This window comes from Lepus europaeus, chromosome 11 (assembly GCF_033115175.1).
Source record: "Lepus europaeus isolate LE1 chromosome 11, mLepTim1.pri, whole genome shotgun sequence".
NCBI classification, from domain to species: Eukaryota; Metazoa; Chordata; class Mammalia; order Lagomorpha; family Leporidae; genus Lepus; species Lepus europaeus.
In genome coordinates, this window is record NC_084837.1 from 39,684,227 (window position 1) to 39,708,813 (window position 24,587).

The 24,587-nt window shown below is 42.5% G+C and overlaps 1 protein-coding gene and 2 pseudogenes across 2 annotated transcripts in view; all 3 read right to left on the minus strand.

Moving 5' to 3' along the window:
• The window catches only part of PRORP (protein only RNase P catalytic subunit), a 160,137-nt gene that overhangs the window by 47,120 nt on the left and 88,430 nt on the right, over window positions 1–24,587 (minus strand). The gene's annotated exons all lie outside the window — the stretch shown is intronic.
• LOC133769711 (large ribosomal subunit protein uL15-like) lies at window positions 9,864–10,269 on the minus strand (annotated as a pseudogene).
• Window positions 17,964–18,277, minus strand: LOC133769416 (cytochrome c-like; annotated as a pseudogene).

Consider the following 24,587-nt stretch of genomic DNA (forward strand, 5'->3'; position numbering starts at 1 on the left):
TCACAGGAGAAAAATTCCTTACCAAAGCAGTCCTCAGTAGATTTATTCAGAGGACCCAGGAAGTTCATGTACACAGTAAGTCATTATATGTGAAATTAATTACAACAGAATTTCTCTTAAAACAATAAAGATTAATATACTTAGAAAAGAAACAGAAAAACAAGGCAGACATGGGAAAGCATTTCTGACCCTAACAAAACTTACATGCAAAGAGCAGACTATACATGAACACGGATAGGTAGAAATAATTAGCAGGCAAGAATTATAATTAAGGTAAAAAAGAAATAGATGAAAGGACCTCATTAGTCTAACCCTGGACACAATAAACTTCTCACAGTCCCTAACAAAAAGGAGCTTGTGGTCAAAGATACACAAATGAGAGCTAGATACAAATCATGCAATTTGAGGTTGGGAAAGGAGTGGGTGGAACAGACAGACAATAATAATGAGGAGGGAACACTCGATCTAAGGAGCTTTTGGGAAAGCTGTAACTAAGAAAGTCAAGGTGCTATACATCTGACAAAGGCCTTATTCAGATACATAGCTTTTAAAGATATTTCATGCTCATTAGGTATTTTCTTTTTTTAAAAGTGTCATTTTATAATGCTTCCAGACCTGACTCCCTTTTTGTATGCTATAGCACTTTTTATAATATTTACTTCTTTATCTACTTAAAAAGTAGATAAAGTAGAGTCAGAGAGAGTACGAACTTTTAGTCACTGGTTCATTCTCCAAATGTACCTAACAGTTGGGTCTAGGCCGGACCAAAGCCAGGAGCCCAGAACTCAATCTGGGTCTCCCATGTGTGTGGCAAAGGCCCAACGCTTGAGCCATCTCTTGTTGCCTCCCAAGATGTAACAGCACGAAGCTGGATTGGAAACAGAGTAGCCAAGACTCCAACTGGCACTCCAATATGGGATGCAGGCATTCCACGTGGTGATTGTACCACACAACACCTGCCCCGCATCAGGTGTTTTCTGGTAAAGGTTGTAACATTTTTCTCCATTGAAACTTTGGGAGAAAAATAGATAGGAAAGGTTGCATGACGTAATATTTAAGACGCAGACTCTGAAGTAAGATTTCTTGAATTCAAATTTCTAGCTAAGTGACCTTAGGGATGTTATATAAACTCTTTTAAGCCTCAATTTCCTCATCCTATTAGTAAAGTGGGACTGAATAATATTTCCTATCTTGTAAGATATTTGCCTGCTAAGAAGATTAAATAAGTTATTGTTTGAAAAGCCTCTTGTAATATATCCCACGTAAAGTCTATAGGAATATTTGCTAAATAGATCTATCCTTGATAGTTCAGGTGTTTATCTGATTTAAAAAACAATTTGGAAGCAGTTTAGGCAAGCACCCCTTCGGGGAGGCACTCCCAGCTGCTGGAGAGCTTTCTCTGACTCTTATAAGGTTAACTCACGGAGGCAAAGGTCACTGAGACTCATGACACTAGAAATGTAGTTCAACTCCAGTGATACTGTTGTGGCTAAACCACAGTGAGACTTCCTGATAAAGGGATACAGACACAACATTGAGGAGTACTGGGAGACATCACTTCTCCACCCATGAGGGAGAGGTTTCATTATAGTAAAAGTAGAGCACCTGATATAAACTGTTTCCATATTGACAATTTTATTTCTAAAGACTGACAAGGAGGACACTATAGCTGATGAAGGAATGGCACGAGCTTGAAAAGAATTGAGTGTGCTTGTAACAGCAAAGGAAGGAAACATTTGGCATGGGAAAACCCTCGACTCTAAGAGACTAAATTTCAGTGTTCAGAGGTATAATCCAAGTCAGAAACTATAAAACAGAGTTTAATCGGGGGTCCCAAGATGGTGGAATAGTGAAGGGTAGTCTAATTTAGGCTAGGTGAAATTAATGTAAAAAAAAAAAAAAAGTGGAGAAAGTCCACTCTCAGGGTAAAGCTGCAGGGCAAACTGCAATGGGAGGGCCTGTGAAAGCAGTAGAAAGCACAGGCCCAGACCTGTGTGGAGGGTGCAGGCACACACAGAGGAGCAACGAAACAACAAAGGACGCAGCAGCTTGGAGCCGGAAAAAAATGCCCGTCCTGGCAAACCAGGTGACTGCTGGCAAACCAGCTGGACTGCACAGGCCTGAGTTGCTGTTGATACAGCTGGAAGGAGAGCTTAGTGACCTGCACCACTTTTGAGTCTGGCCCAGATCCCTCAGGGCAGCGGGGCGACTGCTCACCCAGAGTGGGGGGAGAAAAGTGGTGCAACTCTCTCTCTCTCCCCCTCTCTCCCCTACAACAGTGACCTGCAGCCAGTGGTGGGAGGGCTGGCGCCATTTTTGGACATAAGCAGGTAGCAGCTGTTCCAGCAACTGTCAGGGTCAACCTCCACCCAGTCAGCAGGGGCAACCACAGCAGTTCAAGAGCAATTGATGTGGTCATCAAAGGAGGAGGTACTTTTCTCTAAAGGGAGGAGAGAACTTCTATTTTGCTTATGGCCTTGTCTAAATACTGAAGGAGTTAGTGGATTCAAAAGGCTTCCATAGCCTAGGCAGCTCATGTCAAGAACCTCGGGTAAGAATGTTAATTGCTAAATTAACAAGAGGAGTCACTGTGCACTAACTTCCCATGCAGGACCTCTGTCCTCAAAGAGTTGGATTATAAGAGTTAACAGTAAAACCTGTTCTCAAAGATTTACTTTGTTTTAGTGTATTAAGTGGAAGATAATTTTATGTCTCATAAGTTATAGTTATGTGTAAGTGCTAGCAAATGATGTATCATTCTTGGGTTTTTCTTTAAGGTTAATTAAGTTTCTTGGGGCTGGCACTGTGATGCAATGGGTTAAAGCCCTGGCCTGAAGCACCAGCATCCCAGATGGGCACTGGTTCTAGACCCAACTGCTCCTCTTTAGATCCAGCTCTCTGCTATGGCATGAGAAACCAGTAGAGGACGGCTTAAGTCCTTGGGCCCCTGTACCCGCGTGGGAGACTCCTGGCTCTTGGCTTCGGATGGGCTCAGCTCCGGCCGTTGCGGCCATCTGGGGAGTGAACCAGCAGATGGAAGACCTTTCTCTCTGTTTCTACCTCTCTGTAACTCTGTCTTTGAAATATAATAGAATAAATCTTTAAAAAAAAGTTAATTAAGTTTATAAAAAAAAAAAAGTGAAATCAACTTCAAGATGCAATGACTTTGAACAGCCCTTGTCTTGACTGTTAAGGAACAGCTTTTTTTCATATAATTTGTTGAATTCTTAGTATAGAGTTAATTTTATGTGTATAAAGTTAGCTGAAAATAGATCTTAGTAAAAAATAAGATTGGGAATAGAAGAGGAAAGAGGAAGAGGGGTAGGAAGGGAGGTATGGTGGGAAGAATCACTGTGTTCCTAAAGTTGTATTTAGGAAATGCATGAAGTTTATATTCCTTAAATAAAAGGTTTCTTTGGGAAAAATAAATAAATAAATAAGTCTTTGAGCTCCAAATTAAAAAAAAAAGAGCAACTGATGGGGATGATCTTCACTACACCAGCTACACCCACCAGGTGGGGAGGGGGAAGCCATCCCTACGGAAGGGAAGTGCTGCCTGTGGGACTCTCCTATGTACCAGCACAATTATAAGGCGAACAAGGCTGTGGCTGGCGGGTATTATGTGTGCCTGTGAAACAGAGATCTTAGCAGAGAGAAAAACCCGCGTTCCCCACTGACTTTGAGTCTGGTTGGGAGGATCCAGTGGGCTGGAACACACATGGACAGCAGCTCTGGGAATACCTCAGTCCCCCTGCACACAGGACAGGCTAGCAGGGCAGAGTGGCCACTTGTACTCCTTGACCTTGAGAACACTGGGTGCTGAGACTGAATAAACACTTTGACTATGTGAGAGGAGGCACGGTGTAGCTGGGTTCTGGGCAATCAGAGCACTGCTGCACACTCTCAGAGCTCCTTGGTTGCCTAGAGCAGCTCACATCACAGGGAATCATGCTCACAGGAAGGACTGCACAGTTCATAGGGCAATGTGGAAGAACGTAGAACACACTGGGTGCTAACACCTGGGCACTCCTCAGATTGGAGGAGAAGGGGTGGTTGCACCAACAGAGGAGAACATTTCTCTCCATCCAGTTAATCAGAGAAGAGTCATCACGTCCAACTTGGGTGTTACCCTGGGTACTCACCCCATCCTGGAGCACTGACCAGACCTCCCTGGCCACACTCACCACACACTTCTTGGTATCCACTGAGAGTACAGACATTCATCTAAGCCACAGAGGCACAGCTCAAAGATAAAAGCCATCAGAGAAAAAAAAAATTCTACAAATGTCTAAAAATAAATGCAGGCCGGCGCCGTGGCTTAACAGGCTAATCCTCTGCCTTGCGGCGCCGGCACACCGGGTTCTAGTCCCGGTTGGGGTGCCGGATTCTATCCCGGTTGCCCCTCTTCCAGGCCAGCTCTCTGCTATGGCCCGGGAAGGCAGTGGAGGATGGCCCAAGTCCTTGGGCCCTGCACCCACATGGGAGACCAGGAGAAGCACCTGGCTCCTGGCTTCGGATCAGCGAGATGCACTGGCCGCAGTGGCCATTGGAGGGTGAACCAACGGCAAAGGAAGACCTTTCTCTCTGTCTCTCTCTCTCTCACTATCCACTCTGCCTGTCAAAAAAAAAAAAATGCAGATATTCAAGAAACAAGAATAAGGAAGACACAATATTAGAATGTGAAGGTGATGAGATTGAGGAAATGCTGGGAACAGAATTAAAAAAAATTAATCACAGGATTACTCAAAAGCAATCAGAAGCAAATCCATGAACTAAAAAAAATCCATACATGACATGAATGAAAATTTTTCCCATGAAGTTGAGATTTTAAAGAGAAATAAAAATGAAATATTAGAAATGAAGAATTCAATAGATTAAATTAAAAATGCAGAGGAAAGCCTTAACAACCGAGTTGGTGAGGCAGAAGAAAGAATACCTAAGTTAGAGGATAAATCTCTGGTCAGACCAAAAAAAGAAAGAAAGAAATTAAAAAACTGGAGATCTGTGGGATACTATCAAATGACCCAACATATGGGTCTTAGGAGTGCCTGAAGGGTGGAAAGAGAGAAGGGACTAGAAGGCCTGTTAGTGAAATAATTACAGAAAACTTTCCTAATTTGGAGAAAAAAAGGGACGTCCAAGTAGAGGAAGCACACAGAACTCCTAATAGACAGGACCAGAAAAGATCTTCACCACAACACATTGCAGTAAAACTCATCACAGTAGAACATAAAGAAAAGATTCTCAAATGTGCACAAGAGAAATGCCAGATTACTTTCAGAGGATCTCCAATTAGACTCACAGCTGAATTTTCATCAGAAACCCCACAGGCTAGGAAAGAATGGCATGATATAGTCCAAATCTTAAGAGAAAAAAAACTGGGGCCGGCGCAGTGGCGAAACGGGTAAAGCCGCTGCCTACAGTGCCAGCATCCCATATGACCACCAATTCGAGCCCCCGCTGCTCCACTTCTAATCTAGCTCTCTGCTATGGCCTGGGAAAGCAGTAGAAGATGGCTCAAATGCTTGGGCTCCTGTACCTGCATGGGAGACCTGGAAGAAGCTCCCAGCTCCTGGCTTCAGATCAGCTCAGTTTCGGCCGTTGAAGCCAACTGGGGAGTGAACCAGCGGATGAAAGACACCCCCACCCCCACCCCGCCGCCGCCTCTCTTTCTCTCTGTGTAACTCTGAATTTCAAATCAATAAATAAAACTTTAAAAAAAAAAAAGGGGAGAGAGAAAAACCCATCAACCCAGATACTGTAACCTGCAAAGCTCTCATTTATGAATGAAGGTGAAATAAAGACATTCCATAACAAACAGAAATGAAAAGAATTTGTCGCCACCCATCCAGCCTTACAAAAGATGGTTAAGGATGTGCTACACACAGAAACACAGAAAGATAGATAGCCATCGCTGTGAAGGAATGTGAGGCTGGTGTTGTGGTGCAGTAGAGGAGAGGGTTTTGAACAGCCTCTGCCTTGACTTTTGAGGAACAATGTTTTTCCTGTTTGTTTTTGTTCTTTTTTTCTTTTTTCTTCATACTATTTGGTGAACTCTCTACTTATATAGGGTTAATCTTATGAGTATATAATTAAGTGAAAATTGATCTCTGTGAAAAACAAGAATGGGAAAGGAAGGAGGCAGTATAGGTGAGGGAGGTGGGGGAGGGAAGAATCACCATGTTCCCAAATTTGTATACAGTAAATGCATAAAGTTGTTTTAAAAAAATTAGGGAGAGTTTAATCCAAGACAGATGGAATATAAGGCTTTAAGAACAAAATTATAATATAATTGAATCTGATGAGGGAAAGACAGAGGGAAGCAGCCATTAGGGGAAAAAAAACCACTGGAGATGCATTTATTAAAGGACACATGAAAACCTAACACAAACAAGGCAAAGCAGGAGGTAACTTTTTTTTCCCTACCCTCAATGACCATTTTTTTCTTTCTTACAGGTCAGAACTGCAAATTCTACATAGAGGTAAAGAAATCAAAGAGTTAGAACTTCAACTTGTGAAAAGAACTTCAGGGTCCAAAATGGGGAAGAGACAGTATATGTTAGGGTTTTAGCAATACCTTAATAGGCTAACTTATATGCAACACAGTGGTTTATGGAGATCCTGAAATTAGGATATGCTAACTTGGGCTGAAGATGCCAGATGATTTATAGAAATTAGGGAAACAGGACTGGTCCCCATTAGCAGATCTGGGTGGTATGCCTATTTTTCTTCAGACTTCTCCCTAAGGTAATTGCTATTGCTGACTTTTTGCTGATTTTACTGAATATGCTTGGTGCTTTTTTTTTTTTTTTAAGATTTATTTATTTATTTGAAAGTCAGAGTTACACAGAGGGAGAAGAGAGAAGGAGAGGCAGAGAGAAAGAGAGAGAGAGAGGGAGAAGGAGAGAGGGAGAGAGAGAGGTTTTCCATCTGCTAGTTCACTCCCCAGTTGGCTGCACTGGCCAGAGCTGGGGCCGATCCAAAGCCAGAAGCCAGGAGCTTCTTCTGGGGTTCCCATGTGGATGCGGAGTACGAGGACTTAGGCCATCTTCTACTGCTTTCCCAGGCCATAGCAGAGAGCTGGATTGTAAGTGGAACAGCCAGGACTCGAACCGGTGCCCACACAGGATGCTGGCACTGCAGGCGGCAGCTTAACCCACTATGCCACAGCATGGGCCCCACTTGTGGTTTTTATTTCTTGAGTTTTGGTCTGAAGTTTTTTTTTTTTTTTGACAGGCAGAGTAGACAGTAGAGAGAGAGAGACAGAGAGAAAGGTCTTCCTTTTTGCCGTTGGTTCACCCTCCAATGGCCGCCGTGGTAGGCGCACCGCTCTGATCCGACGGCAGGAGCCAGGTGCTTCTCCTGGTCTCCCATGCAGGTGCAGGGCCCAAGCACTTGGGCCATCCTCCACTGCACTCCCTGGCCACAGCAGAGAGCTGGCCTGGAAGAGGGGCAACCGGGACAGGACTGGTGCCCCAACCGGGACTAGAACCCGGTGTGCCGGCGCCGCAAGGCGGAGGATTAGCCTATTGAGCCGCGGCGCCGGCCAGGTCTGAAGTTTTTTAAAATAAATCTGTATTACTGGGGCCGGCGCTGTGGCATAGCAAGTAAAGCCGCCACCTGCAGTGCCAGCATCCCACATGGGCGCTGGTTCTAGTCTTGGCTGCTCCACTTCCAATCCAGCTCTCTGCTATGGCCTGGGAAAGCAGTAGAAGATGGCCCAAGCCGGCGCCGTGGCTTAACAGGCTAATCCTCTGCCTTGCGGTGCCGGCACACCGGGTGCTAGTCCCGGTTGGGGCACCGGATTCTGTCCCGGTTGCCCCTCTTCCAGGCCAGCTCTCTGCTATGGCCCGGGAAGGCAGTGGAGGATGGCCCAAGTGCTTGGGCCCTGCACCCCATGGAGACTAGGAGAAGTACCTGGCTCCTGCCTTCGGATCAGCACGGTGCACTGGCTGCAGCGGCCATTGGAGGGTGAACCAACGGCAAAAAGGAAGACCTTTCTCTCTATCTCTCTCCCTCACTATCCGCTCTGCCTGTAAAAAAAAAAAAAGAAGATGGCCCAAGTCCTTGGGCCCCTGTACCCACGTGGGAGATCCGGAAGAAGCTCCTGGATCCTGGCTTTGGATCAGCGCAGCTCCAGCTGTTGCGGCCAATTGGGGAGTGAACCAGCAGGTGGAAGACTTCTCTCTCTCTAACTCTTTCATATAAATAAATAAATCTAAAAAAATAAACAAATCTGTATTACTGTGGATATATGCCAATTTTTGAGGACATCCTTTCCAAAGACTGGAATTCAGGCATGAATTCTTAATGAATAATGTCTCTATATCTTGCATGTTGGTGAACACAGTTCCTCTAGGAATGTCTCTGGTGCTTGTCTTTATTGAGGGCCTCTGAGTCTGGCATCCTTTAATCTTCATTGTTCATGTGGTCAGGTTTAGTGCCTAGTCTCAAGTTTTTTATTTGTGTTTGGAGAAGTTAGTGTAATACTAAGCAAAGTCAACTAATAAAAAATGTTCAAAGTGATGTTCAAGTTGGAAATACTTGAGAAAAGATTGAACGGAAAAAGTAGTACAAGTGAAGTGACTGAAAGGCAGTTACTTCAGAGTTCACTTTGTTATTCCTGAATGAATTTCACCCTAAGAGACCAAGAATTTGCATGTATAACCACACAAACAAATACAGATTACCTCTTGAAGAAGAGAGAATGGGGAGAATGAAAGTCTGGAGATAAAAACACATTATTGTGATTTTCAAAAAGGAGTAAAATATGAATCTTGAATATTATAACATCAACTTAGAAAAGTTGCACAGCCGTGAGAAGCCAAAGAGTGACATGACTTGTTAGACTACTTCCAGGGCCCCTGCTGTTGTACCCTCACACACATACATTTGCACACATCCACTCTACAGTTACAGTAGGATACTGACCTCTACTTGCTGTCACTATAAATGTCTCTAACTGCCACATTCATATCTTTACACTCCCCCTTCTTCTTATCTTATTGATCTTTGAAGATCCCATTTTGTTTAGAATGCAGTATCAGAATAATAGAGAGGCATTGGAGAGGCACTGCATGTGTTCATCTTCAACCAGAAAACCTTGGCACCCATCTTTCTTATCCCCTATAATTGTGTAGGAGAGACCTGGAATGTACTGTCAAGTATCTCAGGACAGGTTTTGGCACAATAGCAGAAATAATTTTTAGGCTTTAGAGCTGCTCATAAAAAGAATGTATGTACATGTAAAACAATCAATACGCGATGACAACAAACTCTGCAACTCCCTATCAGGGGTGTTGTAAAGTAAACCTGGCAAAAAGTGCAGTGAGATGGGGGAGATGGTGGTATAGTGGGTAGAATGCTGGCCCTCAAAAGGATATGTTCATGTCCTAACACTATGAACCTGTAAATGTGATCTTTTTTGGAAAAAGGATCTCTTCAGATGTAATCAAGTCAAGGATCCCTAAACTAATATCAACCTGGATTACCACGGTGGATACAAAATCCAATGACCTCAAACAAGACAGCAGGACAGACACAGAAGAAAGTAGCCAATGAAAATGGAGGTGGAAGGGAATTTAGACAAACAGATGTGTAAAATCTTCTAAATCTAAGAATTTTTTCTCTAGTCATTTCTTGCCTTGTGGGAAAAAAAAAAACACACAAGAGTCCATGTGGAAAACTACCACTTGAGAAGTTTTTCTTGCAATGTTTCCAGAAACTGACACCTCTACTCTCTAGACAATAAAGAAGATGTACTTGATACAAGCAAACATTAAGAAGGCGTACAGAAATTTGCCAGTGTAAAAAAAAAAAATTTAAAGCATTTGTTAGCATTTAATGAACCATGTGGCATCAAGTCACCAAGACACGGGCCCCTCTCCCCCAACCGCTCCCATTGCCTTAATCTTCCCCTCAGCCCTTCTGCTGAATAACAGCCTCTATGATGACGGCTGCTCCGGGAGCTCTCCCTTCCCCAGGACTCTGCGGCAGCCTGACCATACATCAGCGATGTGAGTGGCGTTTCCCCGTGTCTGCTTACTGACCAAGGTCCATCATTTATCAAGGCTGACAGCAGGGCAGAAGAAGTTCTGCTTCCTCTTTACGTTGAAACACTTCATACCAACTTTCCCAAAGTAGCCTGGGTGATATTTGTCAAAGCTGATCCTGTAGCGATGCCTGCTATCCGGCCTCCTGGGTGCCTCTGGTGCTTGCCCTCTGGCTGTGACTCATGTGGCAGGGAAGTTTCTGGGTCTTTTTTAGTCTGGATGGCCACGTCAGCAGCCAAGATGAAAGATAATTTGCCAGTAATCAGGGACGTTATAATGTTCTCAGCACTAGGACAGCTGGGTAGCCATATGAAGTTGGACTCATACCTCATACTGTATACCAAAATCAGCTCAAACAGATAAAAAAAAAAACAAACTATAAAATTCTTACAGAAAAAAAGGTATATATCTTTGTGACCATGGATTAGGCAATGTAATAAATGAAAGCCAGATAAATTGGACAATATCAAAACTAAAATCTTTTGTGCTTCAAAGGACCCCTTCAAGAAAGTGAAAAGACATCCACAGAACGGGAGGGAAATTTCGCAAGTTATATATCTGTTAAAGGTCTGGTATTCAAAATACATCAAGAACTCTTACAACTCAATAATAAAAGAAAATTAACCCAATTTTAAAATGGGCAAAGGATCTGAATGCATATTTCTCCTAAGAATATATACAAATGGTTAATAAGCATACTAAGATACTCAACACTGTTAATCATCAGGGATATACAAATCCAAACCACTTGAGATAACATTTCACACTATCATGATGACTATGTAGGTAATACAGGTAATAAGTGTTAGCAAGCGTAGGGAGAAATAGGAAAGCTCTTACATTGCTGGTGGGAAAGTAAAATGGTATGGCCCTTTGGAAGAGTTTGGCAGTTCCTCAAAAGGTTACTCTTGCAAATACACATGAGGGGGTGTCAAGGTGTTTGTGGAAAAATAGAATTAAAATTTGTTTATTTTGGTGCAAGAATTATATGAAATCTACACATGAGAAGGTCTTCAAAAATTTTATGGAAAATGCACATTGAAAAAATACACATGAATTAAAAAAATTTTGTACTAGCATATACTTATCTTTTAATTCCATTTTTAATATGAATATACCCATGAGAAATTAAAATGCATGTTCATATAAAAAACACACACACAAATGTTCATAGCTAAATTATTCACAATAGCCAAAGAGGAAGAACCCAATTGATGAGTGGATAAATTATACCTAATATATGGGACTTCTGAGTCATACAATGAAATATTTAGTGATAAAAGGAAAGGAAGTACTGATATAAGTATGCACAACATGAATGAACCTTAAAAATATTATGCTAAGTGGCCGGCGCCGCGGCTCACTAGGCTAATCCTCCGCCTTGCGGCGCCGGCACACCGGGTTCTAGTCCCGGTCGGGGCGCCGGATTCTGTCCCGGTTGCCCCTCTTCCAGGCCAGCTCTCTGCTGTGGCCAGGGAGTGCAGTGGAGGATGGCCCAAGTGCTTGGGCCCTGCACCCCATGGGAGACCAGCAGAAGCACCTGGCTCCTGGCTTCGGATCAGCGCGGTGCGCCTACCGTGGCGGCCATTGGAGGGTGAACCAACGGCAAAAGGAAGACCTTTCTCTCTGTCTCTCTCTACTGTCTACTCTGCCTGTCAAAAAATAAATAAATAAATAAATAAATAAATAAATAAATAAATAAAAACTTTATAAAAAAATATTATGCTAAGTGAAAGAAGCCAGACACAAAAGGCCATACTGTGATACTGTGTGGTCCATATATGAAATGATCAGGATCGAGTAATCTGTAAGTAGATCACTGACTGCTGAGGGATAGGAGGAGTTTGGGGGAAAAGATGAGTCATGGCTAATAAGTATGGGGGCTCTTTTTAAAAGATTTTATTTATTTATTTGAGAGGCAGAGTTACAGAGAGAGGGAGAGAAAGGTCTTCTATCCACTGGTTCACTCCCAAATGGCTGCAACAGCCAGAACTGGACCAATCTGAAGCCAGAAGCTTCTTCTAGGTCTCCCACATGGGTGCAGGGGCCCAAGCATTTGGGAATCTTCCACTGCTTTCCCAGACCATAAACAGAGAGCTGGATCAGAAGTAAAGCAGCTGGGACTCAAACTAGCGCCCATATGGGATGCCGGCGCTACCGGTGAAGGCTTAGCCTACCATGCCATGGCACTAGTCACAGGGACTGTTTTTGATATGATAAAAATGTTATAAAAGTGATTGGGGTGATGGTTGCACAACTCTGTGAATATACTGAAAACCAACAAAAATGTGTACTTTGAGTAAATTTTATGGTTTGTGAGTTATATCTCAATAAAACTGTCTAAACAATAATAAAGGTGATGGGGAGGGCATTGTGGCACAGCATCCCAGATCCAATTGTTGATTTGAATCCTGGCTGCTCTGATTCTGATCTAGTTCCTTGCTAATGCATCCTGAGAAGGCAGAAGATGATGACCCAAGTACCTGGGCCCCTGCCATCCATATGGGAGATTCAGGTGGAGTTCTGGGCTCTTGGCTTTGGCCTAGCCAGGCCCTGGCAGTTGCAGCCACTTGGGGAGTGAACCAGAAGATGGAAGATCTTTCTTTCTTTCTCTCTGTTGTGCTGCCTTTCAAATAATGAAAATAAATAAACATGTACAAAAATAATAAAGGTGATTATTAGTTTAAAAAAGATAAGCTTTTCTTTTGACTTACCTCAGAGATTAAAATGATTATATTGCAAGCTCATAAGAAAATACTGATTGTAAATTAGTACATTCTAGGAAATCAATTTAATTTAAAATGTATTAAAGGATCTTAAAATGTTAGTTTTTAAAATAAATTTATTTTTATTTATTTGAAAAGCAGAACAAGAGAAATAAAGGTCTTTTATTGGCTGGTTCACTTGCCAGAAGCCTACAACATCCAGGCTGAAGCCAGGAGCCCAGGGACTCAGGTCCACCTGTGTCTCCCACATGGGTGGCAGGGACCCAAGTGCTTAAGCCACCACCTGCTGCCTCCCAGGATGTGCATTAGCAGGAAACTGGATGGGAAGTGGAGGTAGGACTCGCTCTAGGCTCTGTCATATGGAATGCAGATGCCCCAAGCAGTGGCTTGGCATGCTACACCACAACTCCTGCCATTGTTTACAGTTTTTGACTAAGAAATTCAAACATATTTAGATATAAGATTTACATATGAGATATCCCTCACAGCATTGGTTTCAATAGTTAAAAACTGGCAAGAGGGGTAGGCGCTTGACGCAGCAGTTAAGTTGTTGTTTGGGACACCTGCATCTCATATTGGAGTGCCTGGCTGGAGTCCCAGCTACTTTGCTTTTTATCCAGTTTCCTACTAATGTGCACACTGAGAGGCAGCAGATGATGGCTAAAGTACTTGGGTCCTTGTCACCACGTGGGAAACCTGGATGGAGGTCCTGGCTTCTGGTCTTGGCCTGGCCCGGTCCATCCCTGGTTGTTGTAAACATTTGGGGATTGCACCGGTGGATGGAAGATCCTCCGTCTGCCTCTCTGTCTCTTTCTAATTGATAATCATAATAATAAACAATTTAGGAAAAATGACTATATCGTCATTAAAAATGGTTTCCAAAACACATTTAGTATTATGAGAAAGGTCTCATTAGATTGGATATGTATGTTTCTTCTCAATTTAATGGGAGAAAATTGAATGAGACTAAAAAGAATAAAAAATAACAAAATGTTAAAACTGGCTAAATTTTGTTTTGTGTGTATTTTTATTTTTAAAGAGATTTATTAATTTATTTGGAAGGCAGAGTGACAAAGAGAGAGAGAAACAGAGACATCTTCCATCCACTGGTTCACTCCTCAAATATCTACCACAGCCAGAGTTAGGCCAGGTTGAAGCTAGGAGCCAGGCACTCCATCTGGATCTTGGGTCCCTGCCAACCACATGGGCTATTATCCATGTGTCCCTGTGTCCCAGGGACATTAGCAGGAAGCTGCATGGAAAGTGCAGAGCAGCTGGGACTCCAACCAGGCACTCTGATATGGGATGCAGGTGTCCTAAGCAGTGGGTTAATCTGTTGCATCACAACACCTACACCATGTAGAATTTTAATTTTTGTCTTTGAGGCTTTCTTATTTTCAGGTTTTCTAAAATAAATACAAACTACTTTAATGATAATGTTTAAAAATGTCAGTAACACCAAGAATTTGTTTTATATCATCTTATCTAAATAAATAAGGAATTAGACACTATTTCTCAAGAGTCTGAAGGTACAAAATAAGCTGAGACTCTGTGTTCAGTTTCCCTTTGAGAAAATGCTAAGAGGCCTGTGGTTGTGGCATAATGGGTTAAACTGCTGCCTGCAACATTCCACATGGGCGCCAGCTGGAGTCCTGGCTGCTCCACTTTCCATCCAGCTCCCTGCTAATGTGCCTCCCACCAGCCCTGGTTGTGGCCATCTGGGGAGTGAACTAGAGAATGGAAGATCTCTCTATATATCTCTCCTTCTTTCTCTCTCTGTAACTCTTTCAAATAAATAAAATAATCTTAAAAAAATAAAATGCTAAAGCCCTAAGAAATACCAAAGCACCCTCTTTTGGAAGTAATGCATTGCTCTTCTCAGGAAACCTGCTTGAATCACTAAGTTTTTAGAGTCGAAAGAATGTTTAGAGATTTTACATCTGGTGTCCTCATTTTACAAATAAGGATATTGAGGCTCAAAATGGAGAAGAAACCACCCATGAGCATAAAGAGAGGTAACAACAGAGCTGAAAACTGAACCTCACATCAGAGTCTAACCTAAACTTATTTTTTCTAATCTTTATTTAATAAACATTTCCTGTAGCAGAGAAAAAACAAAAAATCCAGTGCTCTTCAATCTTTGTGCACTCTAAAAGCACTCTAGGGGCAAAAGCTGTGGTGCAGTGGGTAAAGCCCTACCCACGATGCTGGCATCCTGTATGTGCACCAGTTTATATCTCAGTTGCTCCACTTCAGATCCAGGTCCCTGCTAATGGCCTGAGAAAAGCAGCAGAAGATGGCTCAAATGTTTGGGCCCCTGCCACCGACGTGGGAGATGCAGATGAAACTCCTGGCTCCTGGCTTCAGCCTGGCCCAGCTCTGGCAGTAGCAGCCATCTGCGGATTGAACCAGTAGACAGAAGATCTCTCTCTATATATATAATCCTAACTTTCAAATAAATAAATAATCTTAAAAATAAAGAAAAAGAAACTCTAGGCACCCAGCTACTTAAAAGTCCTATTTTAGAAAAGCATGTCTATTCTTGCCTGTTACTTGATACAAATCAGAAAAAAAAAAAAAATTATAGAACCTCACAACCTCTGCATTTGTCTACTAATAATACATCCTTCTAAAAAGAAGCAACAAGACATTTAATTCTAGAAAACAAAATCTTAATAAAAATGGCACAATATTTGGGGCTTCTGAGAAAATTTACGATCATATAATTGACTTAATTCATGGGACATTATTCTGGAGTAAAGTCCTACAATTATGCTGTTTTATGAATAGCTAATTGCTAAAAGAAACAGTACATAAAACTTCCCCCAAAAAATAAAGAGCCTGTTATTTTAGCTTTTGTCATACTCCCACTCTTAGATCTCAGTACCACCTTTGCTTCTCAGAGTATTCTTTGAAGAACACCTTATTAATTTAGATAAGATGATACAAAACAAATTCTTGGTGTTACTGACATTTTTAAACATCATTATTAAAGTAGTTTGTATTTTTTTAAGCTGGTGCCGTGGCTTAACAGGTTAATCCTCCGCCTTGCGGCGCCGGCGCACTGGGTTCTAGTCCCGGTTGGGACGCCAGATTCTATCCCAGTTGCCCCTCTTCCAGCCCAGCTCTCTGCTATGGCCCGGGAGTGCAGTGGAGGATGGCCCAAGTCCTTGGGCCCTGCACCCACATGGGAGACCAGGAGAAGCACCTGGCTCCTGGCTTCAGATCAGCGAGATGCGCCGGCCGCAGCGGCCATTGGAGGGTGAACCAACGGCAAAAAGGAAGACATTTCTCTCTGTCTCTCTCTCTCACTGTCCACTCTGCCTGTCAAAAAAAAAAAAAAAAAAGTAGTTTGTATTTATTTTAGAAAACCTGAAAATAAGAAAGCCTCAAAGAACAAAAAGAATAATGGACAGACAGGTGATAAATAACAATGTATGATGTGGGCATGAGACCTAAAAATGACTTGCTTTACTAAAGAAAACTGGAGGATTGGGGCTGGTGCTGAGGCGTAGTGGATGGGGCCGCCGCCTGCAGTGCCAGCATCCCATATGGACACCAGTTCGAGTCTCGGCTGCTCCACTTTCAATCCAGCTCTCTGCTATGGCCTGGGAAAGCAGTGGAGGATGGCCCAAATCCTTGGGCCCCTGCACCTGTGTGGGAGACCTGGGGAGGCTCCTGGCTCCTGGCTCCCCATTGTGGCCAACTGGGGAGTGAGCCAGCAGATGGAAGACCTCTCTCTCTCTCTTTCTCTCTCTCTCTCTCTCTCTCTCTCTCTCTCTCTCTCTCTGCCTCTCCTTCTCTGTGTAACTCTGACTTTCAAATAAATAAATAAATAAATAAATCTTAAAAAAAAAAAAAACTGGAGGAAATTGTTTTGTTCTTTTTTTCAAAAGCTCAGCAGCCATAACTTCACAGTCTAGATTAATCTAAATTCATCTGCTTATCTAATATCCAAATTGGGCAACACTGTTTTTCATGATCTGTAATTTTTTTAAATTATCTTAAGTCTTGTGATCACATAATTTAGAAATTTTGTGCGGATAGTTTATTTATTTATTTATTTATTTTTTTGACAGGCAGAGTGGACAGTGAGAGAGAGAGACAGAGAGAAAGGTCTTCCTTTGCCGTTGGTTCACCCTCCAATGGCGGCCGCGGCTGGCGCACCACGCTGATCCGATGGCAGGAGCCAGGTGCTTCTCCTGATCTCCCATGGGGTGCAGGGCCCAAGCACTTGGGCCATCCTCCACTGCACTCCCTGGCCACAGCAGAGAGCTGGCCTGGAAGAGGGGCAACCAGGACAGGATCGGTGCCCCGACCGGGACTAGAACCCGGTGTGCCGGCACCGCAAAGCGGAGGATTAGCCTGTTGAGCCACGGCGCCGGCCAAGTTTATCTCTTCTGATTCAGTCCTTTTAATGAGTTGGCAAAAGCACCAATACTGAACACAAATATACAGTAGTTCCTCAATTTTATGTGTTTCCAAATAGCTGTTTATAGATAATCCTGAATTATAACTTAGTCTAAGGTAGTAAAAGAAGTCACAGGTAAAACTTAACTTATTACTCTATCTGGTCATGATTACTTGCAAAGCACCTGACCTTTTAGATCATCTATAAAATGTGATGGGTGTTAAATATTCTTTACTGGATATACATAAATCACACCAAAATGCCTTTTAATAAATAAAAGGCAGCAGTTTAGGCACAGGAAATTCTAATTAGATTGGCAACGCTAAGGCCAGAAGTAAGAAGTATATATTTCTACCTATCTTCAGCTCTTACCTTTAGCAGGTAAAGAACACAAACTGGAACATAAGTGAGTCCTACTCAGTTCTGAGACAGTGAGGAGATTTCCCCAGTATTTAAGTATAAATCCAATCTCCTGACAGATTTTCGGATGGCATTCAAAATTTTTGCAAAAAGTTGAACATTATTAATTAAGTCTATTCATATCCTTAAGAGGAAAACAGTGCAGGCATTTACTGAACTGGAATTATTGCCAACATTTCAATAAACCCAATCATATCTATATAACCACACATGGCAGTCTTACTCAAATCAGGGCTGTCAAAAATATTCTGTCAGCCATTCATGATCTAAATTCTCGCATATGAGAATTAAATTACGATGCACATAAAAAAGTCACAAGACATTCCTGTTTTGTAATAAGGCAGTGGCCAACTATTACTCATTAGTAGCTTTTTTGAGATAAGCTATCAAGTCTGTCCTTTGACTCTTCTTAATGCCAGTGAAGATCATTTTGGTTCCAGGGATGTATTTCTTGGGATTCTCCAAATACTCCATCAGAGTGTTCTGTCCCAGGTGACACCTTGTTCTTGTTGGCAGCTGTGTAAAAGAACCCAATGGCCTGAACCTGTCTTCTGCCCAAACAAATCACTGAGATATGGTCCAGTCTTGGGCTTGCCTCCCTTTTCCACAGTATAGCACTGGGCACATTTCTAAACAAAAATCTTCTTGCCTTTCTCAACATCATCCATTTTTAATTTACTCATTTGTTGCTCATGTTTCAAAGGTCTGCATTAGGAAGCTGGGTGTCCTGTTCTCTCTAAATTGGACAACATTTTAAGTATTTCTAGTTAGTTACATATGTTGATTTTTCAAGATAAATGACACTTATCAACCTGGGTGGACCTCTTCCTGCAAAATTCTGCCCTTTAGAATACTTTCTATTCCTGCCAGTTCCACTGACTTCCTAAAGTCTGCTCTATGGGCCCATCAAGACTCATTAACTACAAACTGAAAGTTAAAAACAAAAAACAACCAAGATGTATGTGATATCCAATATATTTTATATGAATTATGACTCTGCCTCATTCATTTTCTGTATCAAATATAACAGAAAGTAGAGAATGAGATTAAGTATCTTCATGATCAACACTGAACATACATTTTGTTAGTGGAGAAAGGAAGATTATAGATGTTTTGAGAATTAATGGAGACTCAATTTATATTTTAAAGATAGAACATTTTCTAGAAGAGATTCAAAGTTCTTTCTTCTAGTCAGTAAAACTCCAATTTGTAACACTTAGTCAAGTTTTTTCCATTTCTGAGTTTGTGTGTGTATGCATGCATGCAGTTCTATGGGTTTTACTCACTACCACAAACTAGATAATAACTTTACCATTAATAAATTTTTAACTTTCATAATTCTGTGCTGGTTAATATTTGAAGTCTAGCATGTATTTTCTATAACAGAGACTTTTAAAGATTTTATCTCATTTAAGCAGGGTTCCAGGAAAAACTAATGGGGTATAAACTAGAAGGAAGACCAGAGTAAAGTAATAACACTGCTGTAAAGAATGTAATTCAACTGAGTATAGAAGTCAAGAGAAATGATTGTAGAAGGAAAAAAAAAATCATACAAATGTTTTGACAAGGGACAGTAAAACAGGGTGTGGTGCTGTGGCACAGTGGGTTAAGCCATTGCTTATGATGCCAGCATCCCATATGGGAGTGTTGATTCTAGTCCCAACTGCTCCGCTTTTGATCCAGTTCCCCACTAATGTGTCTGGGAAAGCAGTGGAGGATGGCCCGAGTGCATGGGGCACTACCACACATCTGAGAGACTCAGATGGAGTTCTTGGATTTGTCCTGGCTGTTGTGGCCATTTGGACAGTGAACCAATGGACAGGAGAGATCTCTCTGGAATAAATCTTTGAAAAAATAAAGCTAAAACTGACCTCAACATTAAAGAGTTTAATTAGGGTTTTCTGTGATGAACATAATTACAGTAGTCCTTCTTTTTTTATTATTATTATTTTTTTATTTTATTTTTATTTATTTATTTTTTTGACAGGCAGAGTGGATAGTGAGAGAGAGAGACAGAGAGAAAGGTCTTCCTTTTTGCCGTTGGTTCACCCTCCAATGGCCTCTGCGGCCAGCGCATTGTGCTAATCCGAAGCCAGGAGTCAGGCACTTCTCCTGGTCTCCCATGCGGGTGCAGGGCCCAAGGACTTGGGCCATCCTTCACTGCCTTCCCGGGCCATAGCAGAGAGCTGGCCTGGAAGAGGGGCAACCGGGATAGAATCCGACGCCCCAGCCAGGACTAGAACCCAGTGTGCCGGTGCCACAAGGCGGAGGATTAGCCTGTTAAGCCAGGGCGCCGGCCTACAGTAGCCCTTCTTTACCTGCAGTCTCTCTTTCTGAGCTTTCAGTTACCCGTGGTCAGCTGTAGTACAAAAATATAAATGAAAAACTCCAGAAATAAAAATTTCATAAATTTAAAACTACACTGTTCTGATCAGCATGATGAAATCTCATGCTGTTCTGCTCCCTTCTGCCTGAGACATGAACCATCCTTTTATCTAGTATACCCATACTGTATACACTACTCACCCATTAGTCACTTTGTAGCTGTCTCAGTTACCAGATTGACTGTCATGATATCACAGTGCTGTGTTCCAGTAATGCTTATTTTACTTAACAATGGCCCTAAAGAGCAAAAGTAGTGTTGCTGGCAATTCAGACATGCCAAACACAAGTTGTAAAGCGCTTCCTTTAAGTGAAAATACATTAAGTTTTTTTTTTCTTAAATATTTATTTATTTGAAAGGCAGAGTTACAGAGAGACAGAGAAAGAGAGATTGATCTTCCACCTGCTGATTCATTCCCCAAAAGGCTGCAAAGGCCAGAGCTGGGCAGCTCTGAAGCCATAAGCCAGGAGCTGCTTCTCAGTCTCCCACATGGGTGCAGGGGCCCAAGTACTTGGGCCATCTTCCACTGCCTTCCCAGGTGCATAAGCAGGGAGCTGGATCAGAAGAAATAGAGCAGCTGGCACTTGAACCAGTGCCCATTTTTACCCACTATACCACAGCACCAGCCCACATTAAGATATTTTTTTTTTTTTGACAGGCAGAGTGGACAGTGAGAGAGAGACAGAGAGAAAGGTCTTCCTTTTGCCGTTGGTTCACCCTCCAATGGCCGCCGCGGTAGCGCGCTGCGGCCGGCGCACCGCGCTGTTCCGTTGGCAGGAGCCAGGTGCTTATCCTGGTCTCCCATAGGGTGCAGAGCCCAAACACTTGGGCCATCCTCCACTGCACTCCCTGGCCACAGCAGAGAGCTGGCCTGGAAGAGGGGCAACCGGGACAGGATTGGTGCCCCGACCGGGACTAGAACCCGGTGTGCCGGCGCCGCAAGGCGGAGGATTAGCCTGTTGAGCCACGTGCCGGCCAACACTTTAAGATATTTTAAGAGATGGAGACCACATTTATATCAACTTCATTATAGTATATTGTTATAGTTGTTCTATTTTACTATTGGTTATTATCATTCATCTTTACATACCTAATTTGTAAATTAAACTTTATTATAGGTATACATGTATAGGAAAAAAAATCCATTGATTCACTTTCCAAATGCTCACAACAGCCAGGCTGTACCTTGTCAAAGCCAGGAGCTGAGAACCCTATTCTGGGTCTTCCATGCAGGTGGCAGGGACCCAAGTACTTAAGCCATCACTTCCTCCCTCCTAGGGTACACTTAGCAGGAAGCTCAAGCCAGGCACTCCGATGTGGAATGCCAGTGTCACAACGTAGCATCTTACACACCACACCAAATGCTCACTCCCATACTATTACTTTAGAAATGAGAAAAGTGAGCTCATCTTACCTAAGATCACCCCATCAGTAAACAGTGATGGTCAGGTAGTGTGTGGTTCTCTTGTCTTCTTACATGTGATGGTGGTGCTGGTCTATCGGCTTATGCGATGGAGAAGGGAAAGCTGATTTCAGGTTAGGGATGGATACTTCGGAATGCTCTATTATCTGGAGTTACAATGTTTAAATCTAGTGTTTGTTGTTAGAAATATAAAGCTGTATAAAATAACTATGGGCACAAACCAAGTAAATCCAGCCAGTACTGAAAACAGAAGTCTCAGGACCAGCGTGTGGCACAGCAGGTTTGGCCAGGGCCCTTAAGTCCAGCATCCCACATGAGCACAGGTCTGAGTCTTGCCTGCTCCACTTCCAACCTAGCTCCCTACTAGTGCACTTGGGAAAACAACAGAAGATGGTTCAAGTGCTTGGGCCCCTGCCACCTATGTTCACACCATGGATGGAGTTCTTGGCTTTAACCTGGCCTAAACTTGGTCACTGTGGCCATTTGGGGAGTCAACGAGTAAATGGAAGATCTCTTTCTCTCTCTGTAACTTTGCTTTTCAAATAAATAAATCAATTTTTTAAAAAACAAATTTAGAAAAGGAAACAAACAGAAGTCCCAACCAGTACACAGCGAGTTAGTGAAAGACTACTATAGCTATGTGCAAAACTCACACTAAAGGGAGTCAGCAAACATTCCTTAAGTCAGAAAACACATTTGGAGTTAAACATTCATTTAACTTTTTTTTTGTATACCTACCACATGCTAAACACTGTGCTGGATGCTGAGATTTCTAAAACAAAGACTAGTCCCTGCTACCAAGGAGCTTAGATCACTGTAATGTGTGACTGGTGTCACCACAGAAGAGAATGCACGGGAGGGGCCCAGCTCCCAGACTGAACAGTGTGCGTGTGACATGGGTTGCAGTAGACTTCTTAGGGAGGATTCTCAAGACGAGCCCAAAAGGGTGAGAAAAAATTAGTCAAACTAAAGAAGTCGCATGAACAAAGACACAAAACTATGGTGATAGTACTCTTACAAGCTTGGAATTGTTTGGCAGATTGACAGTATTTCCCATATCAAAATTGTGTCAATATCTAATTAAAACAAACAAAACCACTGATAACGTTCACTGTTTTTCTGTGTTTAAATAGAGTTGATGTGTAGAAGTTAGCAAGATCCATAGAGATAGAGAACAAAGTGTTATTTGGCTCAGGCTCTGGGGTCAAGAAACCTGGCATCCCAATTCTGACACTTACTAGCTCTGAATTGATCATAGGTGGGTATCTTGACTTCTCCGACCCTCAGTTTCTACATCTGTAAAATGAAAATAACACCTTAAAAGACTGTTGTGGGGATTAAATGAGATAATGCATATAAGACAATCAAAAGTTTTTGGTGTATGTGAAATCCTTAAATGTTAAAACTTAGAAAAACTAGCCGGTGCCGTGGCTTAACAGGCTAATCCTCCGCCTTGCGGCGCTGGCACACCGGGTTCTAGTCCCGGTTGGGGAGCCGGATTCTATCCCGGTTGTCCCTCTTCCAGGCCAGCTCTCTGCTATGGCCTGGGAAGGCAGTGGAGGATGGCCCAAGTCCTTGGGCCCTGCACCCGCATGGGAGACCAGGAAAAGCACCTGGTTCCTGACTTCGGATCGGTGCGAGGAGCCGGCCGCAGAGGCCATTGGAAGGTGAACCAACGGCAAAAAGGAAGACCTTTCTCTCTGTCTCTCTCTCTCACTATCCACTCTGCCTGTCAAAAAAAAAAAAAAAAACTTAGAAAAACAACAGATGCTGGTGCCATTATAAATAAATTATCTGGAAATATTATAAAAGCTTAATGTTCCTGAACAACTGGGCAGAAATACTAGTTTGAACTATAGGAAAATCTAGGAAATGTTCCTTATAGTTCCTGTTCACAGAGTTACTGGCACAATAAACATGTTGATCAGATTTGGTTTTCATTTAGACAATACTGTCTTTTTTATTTCCTCCAAAAGAATATAAAACTCTTGAGGATAGGGACTATGCTTCTTTCAGGTTTGTACTTCTTCTTCTTCTTTTTTTTTTTTTTTTTTTGACAGGCAGAGTGGATAGTGAGAGAGAGAGAGAGACAGAGAGAAAGGTCTTCCTTTACCGTTGGTTCACCCTACAATGGCCGCTGCGGCTGGCGCACTGCGCTGATCCGAAGCCAGGAGCCAGGTACTTCTCCTGGTCTCCCATGCGGGTGCAGGGACCCAAGCACCTGGGCCATCCTCCTCTGCACTCCCGGGCCACAGCAGAGAGCTGGACTGGAAGAGGGGCAACCAGAACAGAATCCAGCGCCCCGACTGGGACTAGAACCCGGTGTGCCGGCACCACAAGGTGGAGGACTAGCCTATTGAGCCACGGTGCCAGCCTCAGGTTTGTACTTCTGACACATCTATGAAAGAGGCTCTCAAAAAAACATTTGATGAATTAAATAACTAGAATATATTCAGATCAGTGCAGCTGGGGTTCATGGAGATGGGCTATATAAATTTAATGTCTTTGTAGTACAGCTGTAGCTCTCAAAATATGTTAAAATCAAAGTAATTACAAGGTGATTTATTAAAGAAACCAAACAGTTTTCCTCTTAAGAGGTAACTTCATGCATGGCTAGGGAGGTAGGAGTCTTGATGTACACCTTCACTTTGAGCATAAAACCAAACGTTGGGTCTTGTGGTCTCACTGACCCATTTTTTTTTCTCACATCTTTCACAAATCTTCTCCCAACACCACTTTCCAGTAACACAACCATGTGACGAGTATCACCTCTAACAAAGATGTAAGTAAGGCAGAGAAAAAAATTTAAAAGGACAAAGATAAGTAAGCAGAGTATTAACTAAAAACATAAGCTGTTCCTCTGCAGGAAGTTTTTTTGTGGTTGCCAGATTAAATGAGATAACAGAATTTGTAAACTATAAAGCTCCTGATAGCTACGTAAGAGGTACATACTTAGTAGTTCAGAAGTCAGTAAATTCAATAAGTAACAAAATTACCAATTCTATCAAAAGAATATCCTTAGACAAAAGTTTGGATGTTATTAGTGACAAGATGAAGCCAAACTGAATACATCTACAACGACTGGGACAGGTATATGGTGCAGCAGTTAAGACGCTGATTTGGGATGCCTCTGTCCTGCATTAGAGTTCCTGGCTTTAAGTATCAGCTCTGC